The sequence below is a fragment of the Eptatretus burgeri genome, chromosome 14, assembly GCF_056783735.1.
Source record: "Eptatretus burgeri isolate ZD-2024b chromosome 14, Ebu_testis_v1, whole genome shotgun sequence".
Classification (NCBI taxonomy): Eukaryota; Metazoa; Chordata; class Myxini; order Myxiniformes; family Myxinidae; genus Eptatretus; species Eptatretus burgeri.
The window spans coordinates 34846517-34868491 of NC_140974.1; the positions used below are offsets into that span (position 1 = coordinate 34846517).

The following is a 21975-nucleotide window of genomic DNA, read 5'->3' on the forward strand; positions in this document are numbered from 1 at the left end:
TGTAATTCATGGAACCTACAATAATGTCCTTATCCTCAATTCAATAATTATTTACCGTATTAGCAATGTCTTCCATTACAAGCCTGTCATGTTTCCCAATTTTACCAGTAGTTTCCCGTTTTTGGAGACCCCTCTCTTCCCCCACCCCCCGCCCACAGTTGTTTTTTACAACTAAAATATCCGCCATTCGACCATCTTGGATCTGATCTCAAAAAAATGAAATGTCGTGCATATGTATGCCATCACATTTCTTTGTGCCAAGTACAAATAAAATTGGTCCATACATGTTCGAGATTTAGTTGCGAACACAGGCACGCACGCACAGACACAAAAATCGAGACCAAATCCATAAGCCAAAATTTCGGACTAAGTCCAACAGGGGTTAATAATAATAATACCAATAATATTGATAATTGTACATCATTATAATATAACCATTCCTTTCACGCTGTGAGATGCATCAGGCTGCCGAGTCAGTTTCATTTGACTAAGGAGTACAGTCCTGGAAGGGTCACCACCACAACGCAGCATGCTTGAATGACTTATTAGCCCAGTAAGCCGTTACTCAGTTGGCTGACCTCGGAAGGATGACAGGCTGAGTCAACCCACCTGGTGTTATTTCAACAGCATGACAGGAGCTCAAACTCAGGACCCTAAGATCTTAAGCCAGCCAGTTTTACTATTAAGCCAACAACAGGCTTTTGGTACATAATGATAATGATAATAGCACATAATGAGAAAAATGATTTATTTAATTGGATGCAGCCTGCGGCTGTTTGGCTGCATCAATGTCTGGGGGCACAGCTGTGCCACTGATGCAATGCCCCCTGTTACCAGTACAATGGTACTCATTTGATGTACTTATTTCACCAACCTCAGAAGGATGGCAAGCTGGGTTGACCCACCTGGTTTTAATTCAATTGCCAAGCAGGATTTGAACTCAGGACATGAGGATTCTAAGCACACCACCCTAACCATTAAGCCAACACCAGGCTTTATAAAAATAATGATAATGTGACATAATGATAATAATAATGATAATAATGATAATGATGGTAATAATGATGATAATGAGAAGGGTACGTGGTAATGATGGTACATAAGTATGTCCTTTTACGTGCTATTGGAACGCGAGTACGTCGATTAATTATGTACTGTTTCAACGTGACTTGGACCATGAGTACATCTATTTATTACGTACTATTGTAACACGGGTATGTCCATGAAGTACGTACAAATGGAATATAAGTATGTCTAGTTTCATTGAAATGTGAGTATGTCCACGAAGTACGTACTCATGCAATGTGAATACGTCTATCAATTACGTACTGTTCAAACATGAGTTGGACCATGAGCACATCTATTAATCATGTATTATTGGACTGTGACTACATTTATTAATTACATCCATTATGCACTTATTGTAACTTACCATTTAGTCCTTTAGAACGTTTAGACACTTTAGACCCCTTTAGACGCCTTAGACCCTTTAGACCCCTTTAGACGCCTTAGACCCTTTTGACCCTTCAGACCTTTTAATACCCTTAAGGAATGTTATACCCATTTTAGATGTTTTAAGACCCTTTAGAGTTTAGACCGTGTCAACCTTAAATTACATCATTTAGACCCCTTCGACCTTTTAAGATCCTTTCGACACTTTCGACCCTCAAGAGCCGCTTCAACCTTTTGGACCCCATTTTGACCCTTTAGACCTTGATACCCTCTACACCTTTTCAGAGCTTTGCCATTTTGACCATTTATACCTTTCATGTGCAATCAATGACCTTTCATTTAGTACATCCTCCCATTAATTTGCCACACAAAATACACCACATAAAACAAGTCCTGGCAAGGGCTTGCAATCTCTGATTGCTCTTTCTTGTTCATTATGGGACAGCTTGGTTTGAAAATAAGTGTTTAACCAGTTTCTCTCCTCGATGTGAAAAAGGCCAGCAAATTAAAAAGGCCAGCATAATACACCAGCAAATTGAACAAAAGAATGGATGAAGGAATACGATTGGTAAGGTTGAGTATGCAAGGAAATTCTTGTTTGTATTGTCCGACATACCATATAACCATTAGCTACGTGGCCTGGGCCTGGCGGGGAGGGGTGTTGGGTTAAGTGATGTTAAACTGTGCTATTTTTCACTACAATGCACAGTTTGTGTGACGAGATTATTTTGTGTGGTGCCTTATAGTGTTGAGTAGATGATGCTCCGCAAGACATTTGTTGTAATCCATGTAGTGCATTAAATCGAGTAATAACCAAAGGACTTCTTACAGTCAATTTGTGCCACTTTATTCAATTAATACAATCCACTTAACAATCACATGCAATTCACGTAAAATCAAAGGTAATTAAAAATCTATCAAAAACTAACATTATGCACTGCACATAGTGTTTAATGTACTCTACCAGTCAAAAGTTTTAGAACACCCCCATTTTTCAGTATTTTACTGAAATTTAAGCAGTTCAAGTCCAGTGAATAACCTGAAATGGTACAAAGTGAAGCGGTAAACTGCCAGAGGTTAAAAAAAAGAAGTTTACGTTACCAAAAACTAAATAAACCAATGTCACCCGCAGGGTGACCCGTATCTTGCCAAAAGGTGACAACGTGTGACTTCTTTAAGGTCACACTGAGGTGAACAGAGCTGCTATCCACCAGGAGCGACTCCTTGAGGAATATCTGCCAACGAGAGATTCCGATGAGAATCGTTCTACAGAGTAACGATGAAAAATATGCGTTTGCCTCATAACGTCACCAAATGACGTCATAATGTCTCAAGCTTGACATATCTCGAAAGCACTCATCGAGGTGTTCAATTTGAGGTACTACACGATATGGTTCCTAAAACTTGAAAATTTGACCTTGGGGTCAAATATGTTTGACCTGAGGTGCTAACCATGAAGGTCAAGGCCAATCACCACCAAAAATTAATCAGCTGAGCGCCAGACCATGAACTATATTCCCATGAAGTTTGAAGACGATCCGAAAAAAAATACTCAAAAAATAAGGGTTTTGTCGACTCACCTGATTTGCGACAAAGTGACCTTGACCTTTGACTTTGACCTTCAAAATTGTATGCGCTAAACGGGACCTCTATAGGCCTCTGATATGCCAAGTTACAAAAATTTCCAATGATAACTGTGCTCTGCAGAATTTTTTATACGTGATTACAGACAAACAAAAAAAAACAAACAAAAAAAAAACATACAAGCTGACTAACATATCTTGCAAAAACTTCGTTTTGGGAAGATAAAAATAATGTAAATTTCAGAGGTGTTAAAAATGGCCCTTTTCAGGGAACAAGTATTAGGTTAGCAACTGCAGCTGTTCTGCAGCAATGGAAGTAAATTAAGCCTTGAAAGTTGATGCAAACAATTCGTACAGGTGTCCCAACTTTTGTGGATTAGTTACAAACCCTCCGTCGGTATAAAAGCAGTATTGGAACAGACTGTGTTGCTACACCCTCTCAAGCATTATTTTAACAATATTGCACTGCAGGAAGTAGTATATTGCCATCATAATGTCGAGAAAAAGACAATTAACAAAGGAAGACAGAGAGACCATTTTAACCCTAAAAAGTGGAGGTCTTTCCTTTCGAGAAATTCCAACGTAAGCCAAGGTGTTAGTGAGTACAGTTTCCTACACAATCAAAAGGCACTTGGGAACTGGAGGAAACTGATAGGAAGATGGCAGACTGGAGGATGGCAGACCCAAGACAGCTTAACACTGGTCGAAGTAAGGAAGTCTCAGCAGTTTCAACTGTGAAGAGAAGACTTCGAGCTGTGGGTTTGACTGGTCGAGTGGCAGTAAGAAGCCATTGCTAAGATGGCAAAATAAGAAAAAGAGGCTTGCCTGGGCCATGAAGCACCGCCAGTGGACTACTGAAGACTGAAAAAATGTCTTATGGACCGATGAATCAAAATTTGAAATATTCGGTTCATCAAGCAGGGTTTTGTACTCCGTCGAGTCGGCGAAAGTATGGTTCCTCAGTGTGTGACACCAACTGTCAAACATGGAGGAGGAAGCATGATGATCTGGGGCTCTTTTGCTGGATCCAGAGTCGGCGACTTGCACAGAATGACTGGCACCCTGAACCAAAAGGGCGACCACAGCATTTTGCAGCTATATGCAATACCCACTGGTCTATGCCTAGTTTGTCAGGGGTTCATCCGACAGCAAGATAACGACCCAAAACCTACCTCCAGGCTATGTCAGAACTACCTTAGAAGAAAATAACAAGATGGTGGGCGTCAAATCATGGAATGGCCAGCACAGTCTCCAGACTTAAACCCCATCAAGCTGGTTTGGGATGAACTTGACAGAAGGGTGAAAGCAAAGCAACCTACAAGTGCAACACATTTGTGTAAACTTCTGAAAGAACTTTCCGAACAATATTTGATTTCAATTGTAGAAAGAATGCCACGAGTATGTTCGGCTGTTATATGTGCCAAAGGTGGCTACTTTGATGAGTTAAAAATTTAGATTAAATTTTGTTCAACAAAACGATTCCATGATTTCTTTTTATCTGCAATTGTTTATTTGTTCTTCGCTTTAATTCCAGAGTACATTGAAACATTAAACTACTTCAATTTCAGTAAAAACTGGAAAAATGGGGGTGTTCCAAAACTTTTGACTGGGAAAGTATTCTTGGACTGAACCTTTGCTCGTGCACTCCAACACACAAAATCACACAGGTGGAAGCCTTAAGCTTATAATCGCATGAAGGTCGACTTTTCTGAGAACTTGAATTATCTAACAATTATGTAAACAACATTATGTTTCATTACCTGCCTCATTACAATTATACAATGCAGATTCCAACCTTCCTTTTTAAATTTCCAAGAAACTACTTTTGCAAACTCTGCCTTGAGTCGAGCCTTTTGCTCAATCTGCCTCGTTTTATGTTGGAGGCATTTCAACAGCGATGTGAGCTTGATGGTTAACAGGAGTTGCTGCCAAAAGTTGAATGCATCAATGTGGTCGCAAGCAGTGCTGCCTGGTGGCATCCGGAAAACGGTGGGACGAATGCCAGATCAAGCATGGCAAAAAGTAAATACAAAACCGATGGCAGTGGCAAACCGAACCTCTCATTTGTGTAAACAATGTCGAGGCTCATGGCAGAGTGACATTTCAGAGGGTAAAACGGCAACGCACTAATGGTGGGGCAACAAATAATTAGTTGCAAGCAAGGGAATGAACAAACAGAAAGAGGAAGAGGTAAAATAAGAATAAAAAACGAAGAACACGGTAACTTTGAGGTAGGGTTAATGGGGATAGAAACGATCATGGGAAGTGAATGTCTTTGATTCTTTTTTTTTTAATTTTTTTTCATTCACTTCAACATACTCTGAACACCACGGGAAGCAAGGTATGTAACCTCACCTTACCAGAATGATTTCCACTTCACTTGGTCTCGCACTTAACCATGGTGGCCTGTGCAGTCTCCTCTGATATACATTTTGGGTTAATTGAATTAACATTAAAAAAAAAAAATATATATATATATATATATTTGTCAAATTCAAACAAACTTCTGTTGGTGAGTTATTTTAAGTAAAAAATAATAATAATAAAGACTGGTTTTATTTTTAAATTCTGTTTATATTTCCATGCCTGCAGAGTCCAAGATTAGAGATCTTAAAATAAATTGCTACAGAAAATCTCCATTGAAGAACATCTGCCCTCATCTGATTGCTGATCAATTCACTTCACGGACGGAAGCTTTGCCAAGATTTGTCAAATTCCAGACAGCCCTTCCATGTACTTACGTTAAGAGCATGCTCCTTATACAGCCACATATTGTCATTTTATATCTTATTTGATTCACTGTAGTGTTTTTTTTTTGTTTTTGTTTTTAATACCTTCACAGGTGGAGCTCTAAAACTTAAAATCGCATGCAGGATGTAGGGAGGTCGGGTCAAATAGTCCAGCAGTGAAGCTTTCATCCAAGTTGATATTGATTTAAATTGATATAATGCCATAACGATGAAAACATGATAACAGAAATGGATTTGTTTCCCCACGGAGAGAAGACCCTCTCGTGGACAGGCCTTCGCCTCTCCTATGGTTGGCAGTGAGTGTCCCGGAGGCAGTGGCCAAAAGAGAGAGAGAGAGAGAGAGAGAGAGAGAGAGAGAGAGACAGAGAGAGAGAGAGAGAGAGAGAGAGAGAGAGAGAGAGAGAGAGAGAGAGAGAGAGAGAGAGAGAGAGAGACACAGAGACAGAGACAGAGACAGAGACAGAGACAGAGACAGAGACAGAGACAGAGACAGAGACAGAGACAGAGACAGAGACAGAGACAGATTAGGACCATACTCTGTGCGGAGCGTTGGTGCTGCTTAAAGAGTCTCCTTGGCTATTGGGCACAATCCTGAATGGGTCGCCACTCCGACACAGTATACCAGCATGCTGGCACTCATTTTCCCGACCTTGGAAGGATGACTGGTCGAGTTAACCCCACCTGGTATTATTTCAACAGCTGAGCGGGATTTGAAGTCAAGACCCTCAGATCCAAAGCCCACCACCCGAACCATTCAGCCAAAACCAGGCCAAAAGAGAGTGGCGTTTCTATGTGTGGAAGAATTACATGCTCCATCAGTGGGTCACTCAGAAAGCTCAGATGGCAGAGTACTGGTATGGTTCACACAACCTGGGGTCAATTCCCAGTCTAGGCATGTAATTTTCCCACATATACAAAACAGTTTTGAAGTTAATGTGGCTTTAAATTAATCCAAACCTGCAGGGAAATTATATTTTTAAAACTTAGATCACAGAACAATAATGTGAAAGAAATTGAACCTGGGTGGTGGATGGACAACAGACCGCTGCTTTGATCACTCCTGAATTTTTTTTCTTTGCTGTTAAGAAATATATAACCTCCCATTGTTGAAGTCTTTCAAACAGTGCAAGAATAAAAGCCTTCTTTTTTCCGTTTTTTTTTTTTTTGTTTTTTTTGCATCATGGCATTTTTACCCTTGTCGAAGGAGAGGGTATTGCATTTGGGTCCATTTGTTATCTTGCCAAAACAAAGTTTTTGCAAGATATGTTAGTCAGCTTGTATGTTTTTTGTTTTTTTTTGTTTGTATGTTTGTTTGTTTGTCTGTAATCATGTATAAAAATTTCTGCAGAGCACAGTTATCATTGGAAATTTTTGTAACTTCGCATATCAGAGGCCTATAGAGGTCCCTTTCAGCGCATAAAATTTTGAAGGTCAAGATCAAAGGTCAAGCTCACTTTGTCGCAAATCAGGGGAGTCGACGAAACCCTTATTTTTTGAGTAATTTTGATCGGATCGTCTTCAAACTTCATGAGAATATAGTTCATGGTCTGGCGCTCAGCTGATTAATTTTTGGTGGCGATTGGCATTGACCTTCATGGTTAGCGCCTAAGGTCAAACATATTTGACCCCAAGGTCAAATTTTCAAGTTTTAGGAACCATATCGTGTAGAACCTCAAATTGAACACCTCGATGAGTGCTTTCTAGATATGTCAAGCTTGAGACATTATGACGTCATTTGGTGACGTTATGAGGCAAACGCATATTTTTCATGGTTACTCTGTAGAACGATTCTCATCGGAATCTCTCGTAGGCAGATATTCCTCAAGGAGTCGCTCCTGGTGGATAGCAGCTCTGTTCACCTCAGTGTGACCTTAAAGAAGTCACACGTGGTCACCTTTTGGCAAGATACGGGTCACCCTGCGGGTGACATTGTTTTTATTTGTCTGTTTGTCTGTTTGTCCGCACAGAACTTTTGTGTTTTTCTCCGCAACCGCTTGTCGGATTGAGACAACATTTTCACCAATGGTATGACTACTCATGTAGAATGTTTTAATTATAATTATGATGTCATAGGTCACGTGGTGTGGCAGCCATAATGGATTGAAGGAAAATATTTAATAATGTTTTCTCTGGAACCGCTTAATCAATCGACAAGAAACTTCACAGTTATGATCAAGTCGTGATGTGGAATACGTTTTAAATTTCAACTTAAACGGACACGTGGGCTGGAAGTCAGGATTATTTAATTTTTTTTGATCTGGGTTCTTTTTTATTTTATTTTATTTTGAGAAAGGCTCATTTGGCAGTGTCTGGATGGGTTTGAGGGTCGAGGAGTAGCAGCTGAAATGAGAATTCTATCCAGGTTCCTCTTGATGACCATCTTTGCATTTTGCTTGTTCGGTTTCCTTTTGATGACTCCAATGCAGGACTGTACCGATTTGGTTGAATTGAATTTATTTTAATCCCATTCTAAATTCAATTGAAAAATAATTTAAAAAACGTCATGTGTCAGGGTCAGGGGTACAATCAAAGTGGGGTTGCATCAAAGTGGGACGTCTTGGTACCCTGTCCTCACTGCCAGCAGTTATAAAGTGGCAGTTATAATTACGTCTCATTTAATTACCGAACACACCAGTACATAAATCCATCCATTGGGGCCATACTCTGTGCAGAGCGTTGGTGCTGCCGAAGTAGTCTCCTTGGCTAGTGAGTACAATCCGGGATGGATCGCCACTCCGACGCAGTATAACAGCATGCTGGCACTCATTTTGCCAACCTCAGAAGGATGACAGGCAGAGTCAACCTCACCTGGAATTAATTCAACAGCCAAGTAGGATTTGAACTCAGGATCGTGGGATCCCAATCCCACCACTCTAACCATTATGCCAACACCAGGCATAGTACATAAATGCCACACAAGATATACCACATAATACAAGTCCTGGCAAGGGCCTGCAATCTCTGATTGCTCTTTTTCTTGTTTCTGAGTGCTTTATGTGCTTTCACTGCCGTGCTTTCAGTGTGCATACTAGATGGAATGGTCAGGCCATATATGAGTATTGTGTCGTCATTATAGTTTGTTCTTTTGATTTTGTGACTTTTCAGTTTGTTGTTTTGTGACTTTCATTATTTGGCATCCTGGAATAAGGTTATTGATGATGGGAACCTGAACCTGCCCATTTTACTCAGCCCTACTATCTTCTTGAAACAGTTCACGTCTTATCCTTTATGTCGGACATTCATTATGATTCATTCTCTATTTCAGCCTGGTCTTGGCTTAATGGCGAGAGTGGTGGGCTTGGGATCCTAGGGTCCTGAGTTCAAATCCCGCTTGGCTGTTGAATTACTACTAGGTGGGGTTGACTCAGCCTGTCAACCTTCTGAGGTCGGCAAAATGATTAGCAGCTTGCTGGTATCCAGTGTTGGAGTGGCGACCCATCCAGGATTGTGCCCAATAGCCCAGGAGACTGCTTCGGCAGCACCAATGCTCTGCACAGAGGATGGTCCCCAATGGATGGATGGTTGGCTTAACGGTTAAGGTGGCTGGCTGAAGATCTTTGGGTCTTGAGTTTTAAAGCCCCTGTCATTCCGTTGCATTACCACCAGGTGGATTGACTCAGCCTAGCGGTCGTTCCTTCCGATGTCAGCAAAATGAGTATCAGCTTTCTGGTAACGGGGCATTGCATCAGAAACACAAGCTGCACCCCCAGAAAAATGATGCAGCCAAGTAGCCACAGGCTGCATACAAATAAATAAAATATATTCTCTATTTCGTTTCAGCCTCCGTTTTCTTAGCCATTCCAGTGAGCCTTCCTTCTTCATTTCCAATCTGTCAAGTTCTTCCCAGAATTTCCTTATGTTTTGTTATTTCTCCACTTCTTTTTTATTCATGCTTTTTATTGGTGCTACCTAGAAAGCGATCTATGGATCCAGTTTCAGGATTGCTTTCTTCTTTGGTCACATACAAACTTAATTAAATGGTCTGTTGGGCTTTTTAAATACATGCCCCATCCTACAGTCTGCAGCTGTATTGGTCGGTGTAGTTGATTCGACTCCATCAAGCTGCGGCTTCATGCATGCCTCTTCCCAACTAATCATGTGATCGCTGGGTTATTTGTCATTAGTAAGCACGAGTTTTCTTGGTTTGGTATGCAGATTGTTGATTTGTCGTTGTGACTGTTCTATTACTGGAACACTGACTGACGCTGTGAGCTGGTTTGTAGCTTTGATTTCGTTTCTTGGGAGGAGGTATGTGTTCAGGATTAGCCAAGTTCTTTGCAGATGTTCCATCTTGAGGATTTAATTGTGGTTCCTGGCTCCATTCTATTCATTGGTATTTGTCTGACAATTCCTTTTTAAGCTGTTGTGTTGGTTTTGTTCATTTATTTATTTGTGCAGTTATCTCAGGATCGGGAGGGGGGGGGTGGGGGGAACTTGCATCACATTCACATATGTGACGAAGATTCAGTGTGTTTTTAAATGCGTGTAACTTTTAATGGAACCAGCTTGCTTTTGCATTCAATACAAGAACATTAGACAAGGGATGAATCCAAATCATGTATGCGATTTGAATCTGGGCCCCCCAGATATTGAACCGGAGGTTGAGATGGGGATGTAAATCTGGAGGATTTAGCCAATGAGCACATTTCTGAAGACCAAATTCCATTTCGATATGCATGCCTTTTTGATTTTTTTTATATTAGATTATTATCTATTGTTATATTGTAATCCACTAATAGAGTACAAGAAGAGTTAAAGTTTTACCATTTTTAGTTGGTGTGTTCATTTATTCATGTTTTCCCAGAAAAGTTTACACCATCCAGGTGCAGCAGGTGTGTGACTTTGTTTGTTCCTTTGCAGTCTCTTTTGTTTGAGATTAGATTATATCCACCTACTTGTTTGTTTATCATTTTACTTTGCAGATCTAAAGCTATAAGTAGAAAAACAGGGAAAGATGATCGGTCTTTTGAAGACATCTTTTAACACGTGGGAAATGAATATAGTAAGTTTTAAGTGATGTAATATCAGGGTTGAGCTCCATAGTTTCATTGTGCTTTCCATGCATTGTACATGCCTGGTGTTGGCTTAAGGGCTGGAGTGGTGGGCTTTGGATCTGAGGGTCCTGAGTTAAAATCCAACTCAGCTGTGAAGTTAATACCAGGAGGGGTTGACTCTGCTTGTCATCCTTCCGAGGTCGGCAAAATGAGTGCCAGCTTGTCGGTATCCTGTGTCGGAGTGGCGACCCGTCCAGGATTGTGTCCAATAGCCAGGGAGACTGCTTAAGCCGCTGTCACACCTTGACGATTTAGCCAGCGTATGCCGATTTATGAAGAATTTGTCTAAAACACTGCCACACGTCGAATACGTTATGGGTACGTTTTGTATACATTAAGAGCACGGTGAAAAACACTGCCATACGTCGGAGTACGCTGGCTTTAAACGTTGTACTTTTGGGTTGTCCTCAAAATTTTGCAAGCTTGAAATTTTACGACGTATGCCGGCGTATGACTCACACGTTCCGCTACGCTGGCCATAAGTTGTAGGCACGTGATGCGACCATTGACACACGTCGACACACGCTACTTGTAGGTTACTCAAAAGTCGAAACACGTCGAGGTAATGTTTAGCGCACCCGAAACTTATTTATAACCTATGAGTAACGTTTTGTAAGCACGCTACACGAACGTTGTTCATACTTCGCAGAACGTTACTTGAAAGTTCCTCATACGTCGAAACGCATCAAAGTAATGTTTAGGATACCTGTGACTTATTTATAACCTATGAGTAACATGCTTGGGAATTATTTGTAAAGCATGTCCTACGCACAAATACGTATGTAGACGTATTTGACATCTTCAGGACGACCACAGAACTTACGCCTCAGTCACATTTGCTCGACGGCAAGGATACGGCGGCCGCAGAGTTTCTGCGGTGACCTCAGGGTGGCCCTACGCCGTTTGGCTATATTTTACAGGTCGTAAGGTCGCCGTGGAATTATAACGCGGAGTTATAACTTTTTTCATTTCTACGTTCGCCGTAGCAATTCGACAAGCCGAAAAAAAAAAACTGGTAAAAAATTAAAAAAAAATTAACCCATCCGTTACCATCCGTCTGGCCGCACGTTCGCCTTAGGGCCCCCCTGCGGTCGCCTTGCAGTCGCCTTGCAGGCACCTTGTGTCTGCCTTGAAAATTCTATGGCCGCCACAGGAACGCCTTAAGGTCACCGTGCAACATCAAATCAATGACCGTACGGCAACCCAACGTTTTCGGTCTCCACAATTTATAAATACACCGTGCAGCTCCCAGAAAAATAAAAACATATGTGACTGCTACATTGTGTGCCCGTGGAAATACTGCGGCCGCCGTGTAATTGCTAGTGGCCATAGATTTTGGAGACCCCACGGCCGCCGTGGCAAATGTGACCTAGGCCTTACTGAACGCGTTTCAAACTTACAGATACCGTATAATGGCGTATTGGCAGCGATTAGGGGAATTGGTATATAAAAGGGGCTTCGCAGGAGGAACCCATCTTTTTTTTAGACTTCGTGGTGAGTACATGTGCATGTCATTCCGAGAGATGGAGGATACGGCAAGGCTGAGACGACGATACCTACCTGTCCTCCAACATCAACATGACCTCATCGAGTTGACACTGCACCAGTTGCGTGCCAATAGAGCCGGGAGAAGAAGACGTGAACGGAGGAGAAGGAACTGGGTCAGACCATGGATCGGGAGCTGACGCCATTACGGCATATATGACCAGCTCATGGTGGAACTCCGGAACGAGGACCATCCATCCTTCATCAACTTCCTGCGAATGCCCCCAGCGATGTTCGACGAGCTGCTTGCCAGAGTGGGTCCAAGGATAACCAATCAGTACACCTTCTACAGGGATCCGCTTGAGCCTGGCATGAGGCTGGCATTGAGCCTGCTGCTGTTGGTGCCATGACTGCAGTGCTGTGGAAGCGATTTAACTCGTTCAATGAAAACGATTTCAATTGCCGAGCACCAGCGTCCAAAAACAAAAGGCGAGTGACAGGCATTTATTAAAAGTGAAGTTGCAGCCTATGAATAGAAAACCTCACGTAATCGTCGACGATACGCTGCCACGCTATGCATACGTTAGAGTGTTAGACTATCGTTAGAGTGTTAGACTATCGTTGGGCATCGGTTGTGGACGCCTAAACACTCTAATCAATCGTTGGTATAACTTATCTATAAGTTATCGAAGCGTTCTGTGTTCATTACTATTACATTATGCATTTGTCCAAGTCGTTTTGAATACTTTAAAAACTGAAACAAAAAAATAGTTCATCGTGGGAATGAGAAAAAAAAAATTAGCCGAAAAGAACATCGAACAATGGTGCAAAGTAGTCTCCTATTCGTGGACGCAACGAGGATCCATCATCACCCACACCCTCCCCTTCACGCTCACCTACTACCAATACTACTACTACTACTATTACAACTACTACTACTACTACTGACACGCTCACCTAATACTACGACTACTGACATTGACATCTACTCAACATGGAGTCTGGAACACTGACAGGTCCCTCTTGTGAAGCCTATTTGTATATACCAATTCCCCTAAACACTGCCAAATCGCCATGAAACGGTAGATGTAAGTTAGAAACACGTTCAGTAAGTTCTGTGGTCATCCGGAAGACGTCAATCAAATTCGTCTACATACGACAATGTGCATTTGAGATACGTTACACATAGGTTCAAAGCACGCTACTCATAGATTCAAAGCACGTTACTCATAGGTTAAAAATGAAGTTTCGGCTATGCTAAACATTACCTCGACGTGTTTCGACTTATGAGTAACTTACAATTAACGTGTGTCCGACGTGTGACAACGACCGCGGAGCGTGCAGAGAACTTATGCCGGCATATGCGGAACTTGTGAGCCATACTTCGAGTAAGTCGTAAAATTTTCAGCATGCTTGAAATTTCACGACGTACTTGACGTACCACGGAATATGACAGTGTACTTCATTGTTTTTCAGCGTGCTCCTAACGTATACACAACTTACCCATACCGTATTCGACGTGTGCCAGAGTTTTAGACTCATTTTTCATAGGTCGGCATACGCTGGCTAAATCGTCAAGGTGTGACTCCGATGTTGACACTTCCAATTTTCAGGCGGTTATGATTTATATCGGCATGCGGCAGCTTTTTAACAGGCTATGCCACGAGTTTGTCGGCGATATGTGCAGCGCGCTATGCCTAAGTTAAACTATCGTTGGGCATAGGTTGTGAACGCCGACAACAGGCTAAGCCTTCATTGGTATAAGTTATCTATCAGACAACGAAACGTTCTGTGCCCGTTACTAATATGTTATGCATACGACCAACACGTCATGAATGTGACCAAAACTTAAAAAAAAAAAACTCAAAACTTCAGCGTCCACCAACGTTTTACATACATTTTTATACGTTGCCATTGCTGGCTAAAACGTCAAGGTGTGACAGCGCCTTTGAGGCAGCACCAACGCTCTGCACAGAGAATGGTCCCAATGGATGGATGCAATGGATACATTGTATGATTAATGGGTGCAGGACGTTATTGAATGCCTTCTTATTATCATTGCATGCTGTTGACAGGTTGGTGCCTCAATGCTATTTTAAAGATTTCATTTTATAATTTGGAATTGTTTTGGTGAACAAGAGCTGATCCTACTTTCTATAGCAGGTTATTCTGCAGCCATTTGTTCCACTTCCTGGCATTGCTGTTCATTTAAGTGGTTATCCTTCTTCATCTTTTTTGCACCTTAATCCCAACATTTAGGGGTCAGTCACTTGGAATCCGCCTTGTCTATTCACCTCTATCTTCCACATCTTCATCTCTCAATCCCACGCCATTCAAATCTCTTTCTACTTCCTCCCTCCATCTTAATCATTATTATCCTCTTATAACAAGGATTCAGTGAACTTTTAAATCAGTGTAACTTGAAAAGAAACCTGTGTACTTTTACATTGAATTCAACATCATTATACATCTTCCTTCCAGGTCTTCAAGACACTAGTTCACCACCATCTCAGATCATCCGCAATCCAAAACCATGATCTTTTCTACCCTCGTTAATTCTACTCCAACCCAACCCCAATCCCTCCATCCAAATTTCCAGTTTTACCTCTTTGGACTTTGGAGTTTCTTTCTGTATCCATTGTGTCCACCCCATGCATCATCTTCACCACCCTATGCATCCTCTCCTGCCCCTCATTCCTCCCCACCCCCTTGCTTATCCAAGTCTCCCTCTATCTTGGCCTTTGACTCTGCTCTTGGTGTTTTCCCCTCTCTCTCTACTGTTCCTTTTGCATGCGTCTCCACTGTTCTCTTTGTGTCATGTTATGTCCTGATCTGTTCAGTGTACTAGCTCTTTCACAAGCCTTGACTACGTATCCAAAAATAATCTCTTCTGCGATAATTCCTGAAGAGTTTTACATAGTTGCTATATGAGGCATCTTATCGGCTGATGTTTTGGATGCTTTTTATTTAAGGTTTTGGAATGCTCGAGGTGTTTCCTTCTTTAAACTGTGCGTGCAGAGTTTTTTTAATCGGATGAGTATATTCAATGCTTGACTGGAGACAAATTGCAATATTTTCTTCAACACGGTAATTACTTAATTATTCTGATTACAGAAGTTTATTTGCAAGAACAAAAAAAAATTTGCACACAAGATTGAGGCTCCTGGAAGAGCAAGGTGACAGAAAGTAAATAAAAGCAAAGTAGTAACAGTGGGGTAGTTTGGCTGCAGTAGGAGATGCCAAGCAAGACAATGAGCGAACAGCAAAGAGGAGACAGAAGGGGATGGGGGGAGGGGGAGGGGGAGGGGGAGGGGGAGGATATATATATATATATATATATATATATATATATATATATATATATATATATATATGTAATGTGTTATGCTTACGACCAATATGTTATGAATACGACCAAAACTTTAAAAATTGATGTATAATTTTTTTTTATATTTTTAAAAAATATTTTTTATTTAGAAAATATTAGAAAATATTATATAGAAAAATATATTTTTTTTAATTAAAAAAAAAAAAAAAAAAAAAATATATATATATATATATATATATATATATATATATATATATATATATATATATATATATATATATATATATAATATAAGGGAACTACCAACAGCAAAGTTGAAGGCCAAAATGGAAGGAGACTTGGACAAATAAGGAATATGAGGAGGAAGAGAGGGGAAAGAGGAGCATGTGTGGGATGGACAAGATGAATACAGAAGGAAATTTGCAGGAAGAAAAACTGGAAGTTTGGAAGGAGGTGGGCTTGGGGTTATGGTGGCAGGTTAACAGGGGTAGTAAAGATCATTGTTCTGGATGGGGGATGATCTGAGATGGTTGTGAACAGCTGTCTTGAAGACTTGGAGGGAAGAATGAGCTTGAACAGAATGTGGAAGTTGGTTCCACAGGTGGGAAAATAAGAGAAACAAATGAGTGGAGGTGAGCAGTCATTCTGAATTTTGGTAGTTTCACCAAAAGTGGGTTGATGGTGGACTGTGTGTGCCCTGCAGAAACCTGGATGGTAGAAGACAACAAATATATAAAAGGGGATTTTCCATAGTCACAGAGATCTTGATGTCTGAGCAGACCTCCTTTGAAAACTGGACTTCTCAAGATTCCAAAATTGGACAAACGGAGATAAAAATCATCAAATAGTGGGAATTAATTTTTGTTGAAAGCACTTTGAAAGGTGGGCTGGGAAAAGGGTTGATGGACCAATCTCTTAGGTGAGAGATAGGTTTGTAAAATGGGCCTTTGAAGAAGAACAAGAGGAATAGGTCATAAAGAAGAACATATTGGGGTACTCATGATGGAGGAATGAGGAAAGTGAAGCATTTTAAAATGAAAAGAACATTTCCTTCAATGAAGATTCAGTTTAGAGATAATGAGAAAAGGGAGAGATAAAGAATGAAGTTCAGGAAGTACAGGTAGAAGGCAGAAGGAGATCATGTTTTGGAGTGAATTTTTATTTTTTCGATTTTTTTTTTAAAGCAAGGAGAGTGGATCGGATAACATTGAAGAGACAGAAAGGACCAAAACTGTCAGGAAAAAAAAGGAAGTGGGATGAGAAACAACCTCAAAAGTGAGACAGATTTTGCTCGTTTGCTATCTGCAGAGTACGTCTGTGCTCCACGAAAACAAATTCCACTACACAGCACAACATGGTGGAATTTAACACAGAAAATTGGATGAAAACACAAACAGCAACATTGGGAAGAAAATATAACAGAAAATAGCATGACAGATCCGGTTTGGAAAACTTAGCTTTCATTCAGGTGGAAGTTGCAGTTGTAGATTCAACCAACACGTGGATGGAGCGATCTGGAACCAGAATTTTACGTACTTATGCATTCCGCTTTGCACAGCTTACATTTTATAAATAAACGAACTCAGCATTTTTACAATCCCATTATTAGAGCAGATTTACCTTGAATCTTACCGATTCATTGTTTTGTGAAAATCTGTAATTCAAAATGGTCAGGACTTTCCTCACGCCATGAAAACAGATTTTCCTATTAGCTGAGCAGCATTTTATTTCCAACAATGGTTTTTTTTTGTTAAACTTCAGTCACAGACAGGAGAGGAAACACTGATTCTGCTGAATGCTTTCTGTGTTTATCAGGTATTAAAAATTTTTTGCACAATTAGGATGACAATCCAAGCAAAACATGTCACACTGACGAGTGAAATATACATGCCTAATTGCAGATGGTTTGACCGACACTTCACTATCTCTCCTCTTCTGATGGAGCATCGTCATTTTGTGCATCGCAATGAGCATAATACGCTTCTGCCTGCTGGAGAAGACAGATGGTCACAAATATGCTTTCAGGTTATGACCCACAGAAACACCCGCCCACAACTTTTGAAGTAGAGAGAGGGAGAGGTAGAGAGAGAGACGTAGAGAGGGAGAAAGAGACGTAGAGAGGTAGAGAGAGAGGAAGAGAGAGGTAGGGAGGGAGAGAGAGGGAGAGAGGTAGAGAGAGGTAGAGAGAGGGGAAGTGAGAGAGGTAGAGAGAGAGAGAGAGAGAGAGAGAGAGAGAGAGAGAGAGAGAGAGAGAGAGAGAGAGAGAGAGAGAGAGAGAGAGAGAGAGAGAGAGAGAGAGAGAGAGAGAGAGAGAGAGGTAGAGAGAGAGAGAGGTACAGAGAGAGAGAGAGGTACAGAGAGAGAGAGAGGTACAGAGAGAGAGAGAGAGAGAGAGAGAGAGAGAGAGAGAGAGAGAGAGAGAGAGAGAGAGAGAGAGAGAGAGAGAGAGAGAGAGAGAGAGAGAGAGAGAGAGAGAGAGAGAGAGAGAGAGAGAGAGAGAGAGAGGTACAGAGAGAGAGAGAGAGAGGTACAGAGAGAGAGAGAGAGAGGTACAGAGAGAGAGAGAGAGAGGTACAGAGAGAGAGAGAGAGGTACAGAGAGAGAGAGAGAGGTACAGAGAGAGAGAGAGAGGTACAGAGAGAGAGAGAGAGGTACAGAGAGAGAGAGAGGTACAGAGAGAGAGAGAGAGAGAGAGAGAGAGAGAGAGAGAGAGAGAGAGAGAGAGAGAGGTACAGAGAGAGAGAGAGAGGTACAGAGAGAGAGAGAGGTACAGAGAGAGAGAGAGAGGTACAGAGAGAGAGAGACAGGGAGGTACAGAGAGAGAGAGAGGGAGGTACAGACAGAGAGAGAGAGGCAGGTACAGACAGAGAGAGAGAGAGAGAGAGAGAGAGAGAGAGAGAGAGAGAGAGAGAGAGAGAGAGAGAGAGAGAGAGAGAGAGAGAGAGAGAGAGAGAGAGAGAGAGAGCTACAGAGTGAGAGAGAGGGAGATACAGAGAGAGAGAGAGAGAGAGAGAGAGGTACAGAGAGAGAGAGAGAGAGAGAGAGAGAGAGAGGTACAGAGAGAGAGAGAGGTACAGAGAGAGAGAGGTACAGAGAGAGAGAGGTACAGAGAGAGAGAGAGAGAGAGAGAGAGAGAGAGAGAGAGAGAGAGAGAGAGAGAGAGAGAGAGAGAGAGAGAGAGAGAGAGAGAGAGAGAGAGAGAGAGAGAGAGAGAGAGAGAGAGAGAGAGAGAGAGAGAGAGAGAGAGAGAGAGAGAGAGAGAGAGAGAGAGAGAGAGAGAGAGAGAGAGAGAGAGAGAGAGAGAGAGAGAGAGAGAGAGAGAGAGAGAGAGAGAGAGAGAGAGAGAGAGAGAGAGAGAGAGAGAGAGAGAGAGAGAGAGAGAGAGAGAGAGAGAGAGAGAGAGAGAGAGAGAGAGAGAGAGAGAGAGAGAGAGAGAGAGAGAGAGAGAGAGAGAGAGAGAGAGAGAGAGAGAGAGAGAGAGAGAGAGAGAGGTACAGAGAGAGAGAGGTACAGAGAGAGAGAGAGAGAGAGAGAGAGAGAGAGAGAGAGAGAGAGAGAGAGAGAGAGAGAGAGAGAGAGAGAGAGAGAGAGAGAGAGAGAGAGAGAGAGAGAGAGAGAGAGAGAGAGAGAGAGAGAGAGAGAGAGAGAGAGAGAGAGAGAGAGAGAGAGAGAGAGAGAGAGAGGTACAGAGAGAGAGAGAGAGAGAGAGAGAGAGAGAGAGAGAGGTACAGAGAGAGAGAGAGAGAGAGGTACAGAGAGAGAGAGAGAGAGGTACAGAGAGAGAGAGAGAGAGAGAGAGAGAGAGAGAGAGAGAGAGAGAGAGAGAGGTACAGAGAGAGAGAGAGAGAGAGAGAGAGAGAGAGAGAGAGAGAGAGAGAGAGAGAGAGAGAGAGAGAGAGAGAGAGATAAAGAGATAAAGAGATAAAGAGAGATCAGAATGTCAGCAGAATTCCTATGGGATAACCCACATGCTCCGTCAGTTTAATACAACACAAATCCTCAAAAAAATTTTTTTTTTTTTAATCAAGATACAAACTTTTACACCTCTATAGTACTTACCAGCCGTTGTGGAGGATTTCACACTCAATAACATTAATTAAATTTTTCGACATAATCGTTAATGTACATAATTGACAGACCCAAAATGTCCGTTTTGGAATTCTTCTTATTCTTTTCTTTAAAGAGCTGAACTCAAAATTGTTTTAAGCTCAGGACGTGGTTTAAACACGGATGTACTGCATTTCATCGTGGGAATGTCCATGGCGAAAAATTTTCCATGAAAAGTAAGCAAAACTGAATTTCTATGCATAGCATAGGAAGGGAAAAGAGAATTGACAGGACCATGCCCTGCCAATCAACATTGTGTCGGGTGAGGTCTTGGTAACAGGTGTCAATCACACCTAAACGGGTGTGGTTAATGTCATAATATTATGTCCGGTACAATCCTTAAAGTCTCATAACCTTCTAAATAACTGCTTGCTATTTATCAAGTAACTTCTTGCGTACACTGATGGCACAGACACAACCTCTGTACTGCTGTACATGTACATCATACTGGTAATGATCACTTTAAGTCAGGGTTACATTCCTGGAAAACATGACCTGAACTGATCAGCTATTTCCCAACAGAATTCACTAAAATACAGGAGATATGTTCCAGCACTCCAACACTCCATATGTAAAGTCTTTATAAATCACAAATTATACAATTTAATGAGGAAGGATAATACTAACTAATAAAGGAAAGTAAGAACAAGATTTATTTATAAACAAATAAAATTTACTCCTCCTTTTTCCCTCTATGTATATATCTCCAATCTTCAAAATGTAAGAGGATGTAGAGATCATTACAATTACTTGCTGAGATGGGTGGGGCAGGACAGGGAGGTTTTCACCATGATTCAAAGAAAGACGTAGGGATGGTTTAATATGATGACCTCTTTTGACCATCCTCACCTTGTTTACATACTTTTGGCATATTATCCCGACACCCTTTTACACTCTGAAAAAAAATGTTTTTTTTCTAACTTGTGTCCATCCCTCCATCCATCCATCCATTGGGACCATACTCTGTGCAGAGCGTTGGTGCTGCCTAAGCAGTCTCCTTGGATATTGGGTACAATCCTGGATGGGTTGCCACTCCGACACAGGATACCAGCAAGCTAGTATTCATTTTGCCAACCTCGGAAGGATGACAGGCAGAGTCAACTCCACCTGTTATTAATTCAACAGCTGAGGGGGATTTGAATTCACGATCCTAGGATCACATGCCCACCACCCTAGCCATTTAGCCAACACCAGGCATTTACTTGTACATAATACCACAAGTCATCAACCACCCTCCCAAACCCCAAGTCATCAACCTCCCCCCACCCCAACCCAAACCCCAAGTTCTCAAGCTCCCCCTCCAAACCCTGAGGCTTCAATCCCCTCCTCACAACAAGCCTTCAATCCACCTTCCTCCCCAACATAACTCCTCAACCCCCCTACTGAAAGTCTTCAACCTCTATCCCTCCCTCCCCCGACAAAGTCTCAACCTCTCCCTCCCAACTTGTCCCATTTTTGCTCTCCTCTTCCCCACCCTCCCAACCCCTACTCTGTGCTCCCCTACTCCCTCGGCATTCCCACATTGACGTTTACATATTTCTTCATTACCTAATCAAAACATTGGAATATTTAACTCCTCCCCTCCCCTATCATGGGATCACCGACTTCACAGAACGACTTCAAAGAAACTTCGAACACGTTGTACACGGACGGATTGTTGGACGAACAAGCATATTATTATATCGATATGATGGCAAAGCTAAACACACCAAAGGGAATGCCAGTCTCTGTGAAGGTTAGTGTCAGTTTGCAGTGATGGATCAGACAAATGACGGATAGTATGAACGAAAAGCAGATAAGATGTATGTTAACCCACCATGGGAAATTAGGTGCATGCAGCTGACAATTTTGATGGTTATATAGTCCTTCATCAGGGCAAAAAAGCTCCTTTGCTAACCATAATGTTCAAAATGTCAGCCATATCTTTCTTCCTATTGCTATTAACATACTCTAATTGGAATAGTAAACTAGTTTTCATTATGAATGTTGAGGTATATCATTCTGCGTTGGTGGACAGGTAGAACAATACATTTATCGTCCTTTTAGTTTGTTTACTTGATTGTCGAAACACTTGCACATTAGTTCAATAGCAAAGGTACATGGTAAAGCTTGTCCAAACAATACACGTACACCTTGACCCGACCATTCACTGAACCCAAAGTCAAAATGCATCATAGTCTTACAAGCTTGCTTTTTGTTTCTGCCTGAAGGCTTCA

At 41.6% G+C, this 21975-nt stretch overlaps 1 protein-coding gene across 3 annotated transcripts in view; it reads left to right on the forward strand.

The window, feature by feature from the left end:
• LOC147012952 (uncharacterized) overlaps window positions 1–21975 on the forward strand; it is a 571074-nt gene that overhangs the window by 363297 nt on the left and 185802 nt on the right. The window lies entirely within an intron of this gene.